Source organism: Oreochromis niloticus, linkage group LG18, assembly GCF_001858045.2.
Source record: "Oreochromis niloticus isolate F11D_XX linkage group LG18, O_niloticus_UMD_NMBU, whole genome shotgun sequence".
Lineage (NCBI taxonomy): Eukaryota > Metazoa > Chordata > Actinopteri > Cichliformes > Cichlidae > Oreochromis > Oreochromis niloticus.
In genome coordinates, this window is record NC_031982.2 from 23,644,888 (window position 1) to 23,658,136 (window position 13,249).

Sequence of the window (13,249 nt, forward strand, 5' to 3'; positions counted from 1 at the left end):
AGTGTAAAGAATTTGGAATTTCATCATCTTCTGTGAAGAGTTTTGTTGAAAGATTATGAGAAGCTGGAGAAATGTCTGTGAACATTAAAATATCGAATGCCCATGATCTTCAAGCCCTCAGGCGGAACTGCACTGCAAACAGACACATGTTGTTGCTGCATCTGCAAATACAAGTAAGTAAATGCCAACATGCTAACAAAAGAAAATTAACATGTTTCACAAATGTTGCCACATCTCTGGGGTGGAGATCAATGAAGATGGCCTGTGGGTAACTCTTGTCCTGTGATCTGTCCAATTAATCCAATCATGGATTCCAAGTCCCTGGCTATGTGGGGAAGGACCACCCAACCTTGTGTGCTCAAAAGCAAGTGATGTCATGAAGTTGCACTGGTACACTTGGTGTGGTTAACTTCCTCATCTGATTAATGCTAAACAGCATATACATATTTTGTACGAACATCAGACAATGTGTTGTATTTTTCAGGGAAGAAGTTGCTCATTTCAACAAAATATTGCCAAGCCAGATTCTCCAGATGTCATTAACTTGGCTCACTAGTAAAAAAAACAAAATACAAACCAAAAATAAAAAACATAAAAATGGTAAACTGGCCTGTGTATAATCCAAAGGGGTTTATTATGAAATAAAATGAACAAAGCCAAGTTTTCTCTGAGTCATTTTGCTTTACAAACCTAAAGCCCTAGACAGATTTCAGATATCACAGTGGTAGTTATTAATCGTCTTTGTCAGCTTGGCTTTACATTTCAGCGAGGCATTTGATGCATCACTTGGCTATTCTTTGCCACAAAATCAACAATCTACTTCAGTCAGAGGAACAGATTTAGACTGAAATGAAGAATCCACAATATTATTACAGCAAAATGCAACACAGGTGCTGCAAATAAAGCAAGAGAGGAATACTGCAGAAAATTGTTCATCGTGTAAATTCATATAAGAATAAATACGTATTTGATCACTTAGTAGCTCTCATTGTGTCTTTTTTCTAATGTGAAAGAATTCTGAAATTATAAACTGAAGCTATTAAAACTTGATATTTAAAGAATGCATTCAGTTTTGAGACTGCCCCAATATGACAGACACATGAAAATCTCCCCCCATTTGATTGATTGAATTTTCTCTGTGGCAAAAACTAACAAATACTAATCACTTTTCAAATCCGCATTGATTTTCAACTCCAGCAGTGTAAAATTGGCTTGGCAGCAGTTCAGAACTAAACATAAAACTATATTTATGTCCACATTTTTTCTGTACCTGAATGCAACATGAGGCATGCAGCTTGGGCTGCTGTAAAATCTGTATCAGTATTAGAGCATAATTCATCGAAAGATGAAAATGTGGCTCTTACAGATGATTGCAAATAGAAATTCTGAACGTAATCTGCTTCAGACGCAGCTATGTGGTCAGCATAAGTTGCCACTGTGTTGTGATCGAGCTACGTTTAAAGAGTAGTTGGACACAACATATCTTGTGAACTCATTGATAAATATTACTTAAATTTTCTTATGCTGTACATAAAATGACATGTATTGCACATAAATTGACTTATAGTTTTTTATTTGTTTCTTATGTTAAAATCTGACTTGTTGCCCCCTTGTTCAAGTGTAACAACCTTTGTAGGCAAATATAATTACATTGTGATTTCAAATAAAATACAATGAAATTATATTTAGTTACAGGGGAATTACACCTTTAATTGTAGACCATGTTGTAAAGTGTAACCTGTTTTTTTTTTTTTTTAATTTAACTGAACTTATTTAGACATGGCACACAAATACTGATGAAGGAGTGCATAGTTGAGTAGAAAGCCATAACACAGTGCTCTCAGAAACAAAGTTCCTTCATTTCCAAGCCATGGAGGTCCAAACACTTATGTAACCCGGATTCAACACTGAGCCATATTCTTCCCACAACGAGTGCAGTTCCGCAGTTAGCTTAATCGGGATTGATGGTACAGGACATTGAGTCTAAATTTAGTCTCCCCAAGAACATTCCTCTCCTTTCTGTTGCTGTGGGGCGAAGCTGAGGTTTTCAGATCCACCACGGTCACACGCACAGGATGGGAGGCACTGGAGCTTAAATGCACTCCTATGTCACACTCCTTCCTTTCCCCCTACACCACACTCTCGGTTTCCTTTTTTCCTCTCTGTCTGTTTATCTCTCGATGCGCTGGGATTTTGTGGATCACTTACTCCCCCGAGGAAACAGGATTCCGTGTCGAGAGATCCAATTTCTCAAATCCATTCTTATGCGGATCAGCTGAAATATAATGCGCAAATCAAACTGGATCATTATTACAGGAAACTTTTAATTTTCAGAATTTATCATCTGATCATGAAAATGGGCAAAACCAATACTGTCTTTAATGTGGGAATATCACACTGCAGAGCTAGCAGCACTCTGGGGAGCTGTTCTTCAGTTTTCTTTCACTTGCTCCTGTGCCTCTGTAAAAATAGTGAAAATAAAAAAAGACACTGGAAGAACCTTCAGGCAAGCCATTAATATTTTGTCACAATTTGCTTTTCAGTGCAAAAAACAGAAGCAAAAGCCATCTCATTTGCCATAAACATTTTACATTAAAAATCTGCCTCAGGTCTGTAGATTTAATTCATTTGCATCGGTATAGTGTCACCAAGCTATCAGCAAACCTTAAATCAAATGCTTAAACCAGAATGATTTTGTAGAGCTTGTCACAGGTCCACAGGATGGAGACTCGCTGGGTGTAGTACAAATAGTGCATTTTTGAGTTGTGATGGATGTAGCGTTGTTACATTTCTGCATCTCTCATTTTCATGTATCAATATTTTGAATATCTCAGTGGATCTGAAAAGACTGGATAGCTCAGCTGATACAGGGGGATTGATAATAGCTGCTGAGTTCACATGCTACTGTCAGCGCGACTGTTCTCTCTTCCTTGTTTAAGTAAACCTGAATGTGAATGCTTATTGGTAGGCCAAATGCTAAGGTTTTCAAAAGCTGCATAAAATATTACCAACGGCAGCCACTGGAAGGGCCAAACCAATTTAAATATGAAAATGAAATATATGAAGATTTTTCTTGTTTGCCTGCCTTTTTCATACCTGTGTCACTTTAACCGGCCTTGAGCTGCAGTCCCTGTAAGGTAATAAACTGCTGACTGGAATCAAATGTCAGGAACATACAGGTAATGCTGGGAGGGTCCCCTCCAAAAAATGCAAGCAATCAATTGCAAAGAGGCTTCACATACTTGAGAAAGAGTTCAAAGAATAACATGTACTTTCATGTCACGAGTCAATTATGATGTATAGTACGTAAAAATGTTTCAAATAAAAATTGAAAACAATTTCTTAATCATACTGAAATTACTTCAAGGAGCCAATGCAAGCAGAAAGAGTCTGATCTATGAAAAATTCTGCAATATATAATTAATTAAAGCAACAAGAGGGCAGCGCCTTGGCTTAACCAGCCACAAACACTGCTTCACACCATTTATTTTTCACTGTCCAAACCACAAACCAGCTGTGTGGTTTGTGGTGTGCAGACTGTGTTTTTGCTGTTTACTGCAGAGGGGATAGTCCCGATAAAAAAGAAAGGAAAAATAAAAGAAATGCAATTTATTTCCCACAAAGCTACCTGACACAGACAAAGTGTTTTTAAGTTTCAGTTGGCGAAACAAAGATGCTGTATCTTCAGCAACAATAGTAACTGCTTAGTTAAACACCCTGAATGCGATATCCAGCGTTTGTCTTTCAATAACAAAGTGCCTCTTGGAAAATGAAAGTCTGGTACATTAAAAATGGATTTGGTTTTCATCCACGTTTTTATAATCTGCAATGTAGAGGATTAAAACTGAATGTAATTTGGCTGCAAAGATTTGTTAGAAATGGTTGTATTTGGCAAAAAATGGAACTTGAGTTAAGAGTCACCAAAGTTATTTGTGTCTGTTCAAACTATGCAGGTTACAGGTTTTGCATTAATCATGAAAAGAACAAATCTATATCATTATTTTTGGCTTCTTTCTATAGTTAAAACTATAATATGAGCTGCTTTGTTGTTTGATAATTACCCTTCACAACATATTCCGCTATAAAAATCTGGCAAAACAGTGCATAATCACGTTACACCAGTATTACAAAGTTCATTTCCATTTTCCAGTCTGTACAGAGGCAACATTTTCCCTTTTTTCATCATAGCTTCCATCATAGTCTGCCAACATCTGCATAGCTTGTGACTTTGTGGTGACTCGCAATTTTCTCTGTCGGGTGTAGTGTAGGCAGCAAGCAATGGTGACAGGTTAACCTGCACTTGACCCATGATGACAGCCTTCCCTGCTTTTTTCACAGAATAAAAGTCAGACTTTAGAAAACTGTCTTTTCTGCAGTGTTGATTTTTGAAAGCTAGAGCCATTCCATTATTGCAGTCGAGACATTCGCTCAAGTTAGAAATGGCGGCACCAGATGCAACATCAGAGCACTGTCAAAATCTGCAGGCTTCATCCTCAGGGTACAATCAGCGTCTGTACAAAATTCATTTGGAGGAATATTTTAGAGGGACACAACCAACGACCAATAATTCCATGCATAGACCTGCCCATGAGCATGGCTAAAAAATAGTTCCCTATTATAGAAACTGCCCACACTGCTGTACAGCAATGCTTTGATAACCAAGTCCTTGTGTTGTCTCTTGTGGCACCAGCACAAGAGCAACAAGAAAACAGATTACTACTGGATGCAAACATGAGCAGTAATGCATACTGAATGTCTGTGGTGGGAATTTGCCGTAAAAGCATTTTCCCAATACAAGAAAAGGTAAGTGCAAGTGCATATATATGTATAAATGGATGTTACAGTAAATGTTTTATGCGCTACAAAATAGATTTCGTATGATATTTGTTCAGCTTCAGTAAGAAATACAGAATGTAAATAAAAACATATTTTACACAATGAGAACCCCAAAAGAGTATATAGTGATTAAAAATACATCTACACTAGTTTTTCTTTGTTTTCATGACTATTTACATTATCGATTCTCACTGAAGGCATCAAGACTAGAATGAATTTATATGGAATTATGTCGTAGACAAAAAAGTGTGAAATAAGTTAAAACACGTTTAATATTTTAGATTCTTTTAAAAATAACCACCCTTTGCTTTGAGTACTGCTTTGCTGCTTTGGAATTCTCTCGATGAGGTAGGCCAAGGTAGTCAGCTGAAATGGTTTTCCAACCATCTTGAAGGAGATGCTGAGCACTTGTTGGCCCCTTTCCCTTCACTCTGCCATCTCATCCCAAAACATCTCGATTGGGTTTAGGTCAGGTGACTATGGAAGCAAAGCCATCTGGCGCAGCACTCCATCACTCTCCTTCTTGGATAAATAGCCCTTGCACAGCCTGGAGGCGTGTTTGGGGTCATTGTCCTGTTGAAAAATAAATGATGGTCCAACTAAACGCAAACTGGATGGGCTGGCATGTTGTTGCAGGATGCTGTGGTAGCCATGTTGTTTCAGTGTACCTCAATTTGAAATAATTCCCCAACAGCGTCACCAGCAAAGAGCCCACACACCATCATACCACCTTCAGCTTCATGGTGAGAGTCATGCATGTAGAAACCATCTGTTAATCTTTTCAGTGTCGCACAAAGACATGGCCACATGAAATAAATGTGGGTTAATACGGTGCTGGAAACATTCCTCAGAGATTTTTGTCATCAAAAATGTTTGATGTCATCAAACATTTTCCTCAGATTTGTCAGCTTGACATCCATGTTGAATCCACCATGTACCAAAGATGGTCTGTTGGACTGAGATCAGATGACTGTGTAGGCTATTTGAGTATTTGGGCTTTGTCATATGGTCCAGCTATCAGAAGATGGGTACACTGCAGTCATAAAGGGACGGACATGGTTATCAGTAATACTCAGATAAGCTGTGGTGTTTAAATGATGCTCAGGTATCCAAATGTATTGAGAAAATATCCCCCACCTCATTAGACCAACGAGGTAGGAAGGATCTATGCTCTCATGTTGTTTATGTAAAATTCTGACCCTAACATTCAAATGTTGCAGCAGAAATCAAGACTCATCAGATTAAGCAATGTTCTTCCAATCTTCTATTGTCCAATTTTGGTGAATCCATGCAAAGTGCAGTGACCTGCTGATGATTGGTTCTCTTTTACTCTATAAACCTTATAGATAATTGTATTGGAAAATCCCAGTAAATCATCAATTTCTGAAATATGTAGATCAGCCCATCTGGCACCAAAAATCTTGCAGCACTCAAAGTCAACATAAAGTTTTTTCCTCATTCTGATGCTTGGTTTAAAATTCAGCAGATAGTCTTGACCATGTCTCCATGCCTAAATACATTAGTCAGGCAAATGGAGCAACTCAAATAGATAATTGTGATAATGGGCAGTTGAACAGGTACATCTAATAAAGTGGCCAGTGAGTACATACAGCAGTATGTATGTAAGCATGTATGTAAGTTACTTTGTTAAATAAAGTTATACTTTCCTTCTAAAATGTATACATCCCTTATGATAAACCTCAATTCTAACCGTTTTTATTTTGCAACTAATTAGGCTCACCTACAAGTTGTGAATACAAATTTAAACAAATTCTTATTAACCAGTTAACCAGTAATTATCATTTCTAGAGGGTCATGAGGCCAACGCTCCTGATCTCACAGTGAATGTAAATACCTGTGAAAGGGCTGATCACTGAGAAATTAATGCATAACGACTTGATTGCCCATTTATGGTCTGAAAGCTACATTTCACACTTTCACACTGTTAAGTCTTTGACCAAGAAAAGGAACACACACACACACACACACACACCCTAACTAAACCCTTTTACACTCCCCTGCTGTTACATCAAGGGATGTTTCTGTACTGATAGACTACAGGCTATGTTCTATTGTATCATGCAACTTCCCACTGGCTGCTATTCAAGGTTATTGATCAACACTCACCTCCATCATCACTTTGCTGTCTATTTAATTTGCTGCTAGGCTCCTCATTAATTACACTTTTTCCATCTGGGCCTAGCTATTAATCTCTTAGTCTTTGATCTGTTTAATATGCCTTGTGGACTATTCTTGACATCCTCTGCAGTTGTCTGAGCACATTTAGAAGTCCACTGGCTTGTTCTGTTAATGTCGATAGACTAGAAGAATATAGTGCGCGTCTGTGTGTGTGTCTGTACATATCTATCTATCGTATATAGTACTTGTGGATGAAATGGTTGAACTCTAACAGCAGAAAATGTCTCAGAAGTCTTCTGTGAGTTGTCATTCACTAAATAGACACAAGAGCGTGGCAGTCGTCTAAAATGGATCCACTTTTGAGATGCTTCTCACGTGAGGGAGGAAAAAAAGTTCTGTTTTTTTTTTGTCCAGTCTTTCTCTTGCCAAATCTGAAACCATCTACACATCATTTTGAAAACTAATCTTGAGTGCCTCATCCACGGTGAAAACCGACTTTCAAACTCCATCTCCCCAGCAATCAATCTTCCCCTGGCAGGGGAAGTCTGTCGAAACTAGAAGCCATGGCTATGAAGAAAGCAACATTTCAATTTCTCTCTTCAACTCTTAGTGGCAGCCGGCATATGTTAGCCTTGGCACTGGATGAAACCATTATGAACGGGTGACAGGGGGTGTTCTTGTAGGAAACAGAAGAATGAAATAACTCATCAGAGCTCTGTTTCAAAAATGTTGATGCGAGAAGAGGTCTGTGGGGGTTGCTGTGGCTATGACAACAGGGGTTTTTAGTAATTGAACTTGCTGCTGTGTGCTTGGAAAAAAACAACAAAATAAAATGCTATTTGCTTGAATAAATGTCTCTGTGTAATAAATGTATTTAATATACACATTATTCTTTCTGCATCTTTTGCTTATACTTGTTATTGTTTAGCATCTCTCTACTAAAAAAATAACAAAACAAAAACAAGAATTTTTTATGCTACTGTATCCTGAATCCAGCAGTTAAAAAAAAAAAAACAAACAAAAAAACTTTCTGGGAACAAAATTTCCAAACTTCACAGGCACTGAGATGTTTAATGAGCAGACAAATGCTCCAAGAGAAGACTTTTTTTCCCTCCTAACTGCTGATCAAATATTCAATTAATCTACCCTTTGAGTCAGTTCCAGTTTCCTAAACTTAGTTATCACATCATTGCTGTTCACCAGGAATGAATTTTACAAATAGTATGTTTTTTACCAAGTAGCAAGTATTATTTCTGAAGGGCATTACTCATTGGTCCCATAAATCATTATTAGTATTTTGTCACTTTAAATCAAACATATTAGTGTAGTTTCTAATGAAAATACACTGACTCTTGATGTTATTTTTGTACTTTCTGTCATTATGAACCAAAAGACTGACCAGCAGATCAACTCATAACAAATATACTAAATAAATGGACATCAAATTTTGACCCAATTCACAAAAAGTTGGGACATTGTGTAGAATCTAAATGAAAACAGTAAGCAATGATTTTCAAATGTCATGATACCATGATATAAAACATTTCAAATCTACCATTTTATGAAAAGTATTATGTTAATTCGATGTTTATGGACTTTCTGGAGAGGAATGTTGGCATATATTTGTCTGATTTAGGATTCTAGACAACTTAACATTCTGTATCTTCTTTGTCACAATTTTCATTTCGTTATTTTCCAAATGTTTTCAGCTAGTGAAAGGTCTGGACTGCAGGCAGGCTGGTTCAACACCCAGACTTATGCACACATTGTCTTCTTCTTTGCCGGTTTATCATGGATGTGTGGATGACACAGTTAAGTTTGTTCACAGATAGGAACGCTTCCAGAAATTACTAAACCCATGCAGTTATTTCCAAGACTTATGGACATAATTATCCTGACTTAAAGCAATAATGATATTATGTACTATAGATGATAAGATACTTAACATCCTCACAATTTTAAATTGAGAAATATTATACAGAAATTGTTATTTGTAGATACAGCTTATTTGTTTTTGTTTTTTTCAGAATGGTGAACCCCTGCACTTCTTTACTTCTGACAAGCTCTGCCTCTCTATGATTCTTTTTTCATACCAATCATGTTACTGACCTATTGCCAATTAACACAACTATTTTCAAAATCTTTCTCCGGCTATTTCTTTTTTTGTGCCACTTACTTTTCCAACCTTTTGTTGCTGTCAAATTCAAAATGATTTTTCTTGAAATAGCACAGTGTCTTAGTTTAAAGATTTGATATCTTTCCATGTTCTATTGTAAATAAAATATGGATTTATGAGATTTTCATATTTGTCGTTTTTGCTTACATTTTTCACAAAGTTTATGAAATTGGTTTCGTATTTATAATACTAAAAAAAATAGTTGCTGCAAAAATTCCAGTGGACTAAAGTCACCGCTGGCCTTGCTCATATGAGGAGTGGCTGTTTAAGTCAGAGAAATGTCAGCTCAAGTTTGCTCCCCTCGGTGATTGGACAAATGTCAAGAGAAAGCGAGAGAAAATCCCATCCAGTATATCCATCTCAAAGGAGTGACAAAAATCAATGGGTGAGATACTCATCAGGAGCATGTTAATAATTTATCGCAAGCCCGTGGCAGGTGTATAATTGATCAATGGGCGATAAGTTGTGGTGATAAATATTTCAAGGGTGGCTGAGAGAGAAAGAAAGGCCTCTCACTTGTCAACGGACCCTCGGTCAGGCGTTCTCAATGGGAGACTAGGTTTATTGAGTCTCTTCAGTTGTGCAGTCATTTTCTCTGAATGCCTGTTTGTTGCGGGGGTAGCTCTCCCAGAAATGATGGACATGATTCCCATGGAGAAGATCAAAGGGCTCAAACAAGTACACACGAGCTAACAGTGTATTGTTCAGGTCTATGGATCAACTGTGGCATCCCAAAGGCTAAAGCCTTGGAATTGGTTGTGCAGAGGGGTTTGCTTCAGCAGTCACTTTTAAAAGATATAGTCCTCACTTGAAAGGGATTATTTGTGACTCTCTGCCAGTCGCTGAATATGTTTTCTGTTCACTGTAGGGACTTTATAACTGAAGGGGACCACATAGACCACATAGAGATAGAAACAAGTCAAAACATCTGTTACTTACTGTATAACGAAATGGCTAGAATTTTTAAGGTTTTGCTACATAAGTGACACGTTTTTTCCTGACAAACCACTTTTTTCTGGGTAAAGTCTAAACTCAGCTTCACTGTTATGTGACAGTTGTTAATTCTTGGATAGAGTTTTTCACTCTTCTAAACATTTGAAGCCACCCAAAATGAACCAGTAAAGACAACTGAACACAAAATGCATGAGAAACCATATCAAATGCATCCTGGCACACAGAGGCTGTCTGTTTCTGTGTGTCTACAGAGACAGACAGTCTCTGACAGATGTCTACAGTTTCATGAAATAAAACATCAATTCAAAAAAAGAAACAAAAAAGGGGGGTGGGGGTTGTTGATATAGAAAATCTCTTACAGTATATTCACTGACTGGATGGATTTTTAAGTCCTTTATCTGCTGACTAAACTGCATCAAGTCCCAGGCTGTGTAACAAACTGCGTCTAGGTTATCATTTATTCTATACACAACGTCTTAGTTTCTGTTTGCTTTTGAATTGTTCTGGAATAATAGCATGTTGCCTTTTTAATATGAATCCTGTAGTAGGGAGACAGACACTATCTCTACTTTTAAGATTAGGCTTAAAACTTTCCTTTTTGCTAAAGCATATAGTTAGGGCTGGACCAGGTGACCCTGAATCCTCCCTTAGTTATGCTGCAATAGGTGTAGGCTGCCGGGGATTCCCATGCTGCACTGAGTATTTCCTTTATAGTCACCTTTCTCACTCTATGTGTTAATAAGCCTCCCTGCTGAATCATACCTGTTATTACTCTGTGTCTCTCTTTCACAGCATGTCTTTATCCTGTCTTTTTACCAGTCCAGCCCTGAAGTGTGCTGATATTTGAAAAATTAAATCTCAAAGAAGAACAACATTTTTTTTTCTTCTGAAGAAAGGAATAATCTGCACTCTACATAAGAAAACCTAAAATACACATAAATAATCTCTCAAGCACTGAAAAAACACAGTGCTGTCGTTTTCTTGCTTGCACTGTCCTTAATTGTTGCCAATAGGAAACATGACAAGCATCATTATAAATGATTAATTTCCATCAGACAATGAACTGTGCTGTGAATGTGAGAGACAAATGAAAAATTGGAAGATAATCTTCATAGCACCTGTGAAAGCCTATGTTTTATGTGGGAGTGCATAAATATTTATTTTATTGAATCAAATATAACTCCTTAATCCACTGGCAGTATTCATCAACCGAGAAAGCCATGAATATTCATCCTAGTTTATCACGAGTGAACAGAATTTTGTTCTGAAATTTCCATCTTGATTAGTTCACCGTGAACTAAACAAGGAAAACAGAAACAATGTAATTCATTAACATGGAGATGAAATGAAATGAGTATCAAGTCTAGGCATCACATGTGTTTAATATTCAGTCCTGTACAAGGTGTTACAGTGTTTGGAGCTGTAAGGAATTAAAAAGTTAACACAAGAAGTACTTTTCAAACATTGTTAAGGAGGAAGATGTTTTTTGAGTGTAAAAAAGTACAGCAGTTGTGCAACATCAGTTTATATAACCCGTTAAGTTAATGTCCTTGTAAGTAGTCATTTTGCAAAGAATGCGTAGCCTCTCTTTTTCACAAAACAGAATTTACAGCGCTTATATGCTTCTGAGATCCAGATTTTCATATGCTGACCTCTGATGGAATGTAATAATCCCCTTTTGTTGGATTTAAAGATGCTGCTTTCTCCTTCTTTGTCTGTTCAGTGAATCATCCCTTATAATTTACACAAATTTAAAACAAACACTCTTATAACCACAGATTGAACCTGGATGTCTGCTAATGTTTGTTTTAAATTAGAATACATTTACATTCTCCGTGGGGGGTGGGAACATAAAAGAAAAGAGCAAAAGGATTCTTATTCACTGGGAAACAAAAATTGAAACAAAAAGGCTATTTAGATGTTACGCAAGCCAGAGTTCTGATATTTGATTCATGCATCCGAAAAACACTTAGCTGCTAATTAATTGAAAGAGGGGTAAAAGTCGTGAAACAAAAAGAAAAAGAAATCTTCTTTGCATGAGCTTTTTTGAAGAAGTGTGGCGTAGTCTTTGATAGACGTGTTCAGTGAAGTTTAGAAAATAAATCAAGGTCACCTACATATAACAAACACAATGCGTCTTTGAATTGCTGGAGGAATTCTTACATCTGACATTTGATGCCTCTTGTGTTATGTATAGTGCAGCTTGTGAACATTGTATTATCCTGTGTAGTCGCACAACCTCCTCATGATAAAGCGATGCTCACTGCATTCCTGTTTATTCCTGCTTGAGCAATACATTATATAACAGGTTGTAACAAAATATATAAACGATGGCCAAATCAGAAAACTTCAGGAACAGCAGGAGCCTAGCCTAGAGGATGGGTAACCACAATGAAAACACAACCACAAACAATGAAGCAATGGCTCAGTTGTATTAAAATGTGTGCACTGTATTGTATTTAACAACAATAACCAAAATTGTGTGTGCACACAATGTCAGACACGGGTCTGTATGATCCATCTCAGGCCTGTTAGGTGATCTGGGCAGTTTATTGCTGTGAGTTCAGTCCACGATCGATGTATGGTTTGCACAGTTTGTCCTACCACAATTCAGGTAACCAGACTACAAGATTCAGTTCCATATGGGCTGTGGCTCGCCATCCATTGCAATGGAAGATCATTTTTCTTCTATGAATTTCCAGAAGAACTGTAATCCGAAGTTCTCTGTGGAGTCTCAGCTCCTTTCATAAGAACCGCTCCGGGTCTCCAAATCTAGCAGCTAACCAAACAGACACCACGCTGCATGCACTTCGCTGTTTCAACAGCAACCACGTTCCCCGTACAGGTACAGATATGGCGGGTGTGGGCTGAGCAGCCTTACCAGTGCAACCAAACAGGAACAGTCAAGGCGGGACAAGCAATCCCATTGGTTAAGAACTGACATTGTACATCCAGGTCAGGAAATGACCTTTGTTAAAGAAAAATAAATAAATAACAAAAATAATACAATTCAATACAAAATCACTAGGGTTTTTCTTCCAATTTTGAGTGTTTTTAACTGGAACACAATAAAACCTCTTTAAAAATAATTCCAATAAACAGTTTCTGGTTGCACCTGTTTGCTACTATTGGCTACAATTAGAA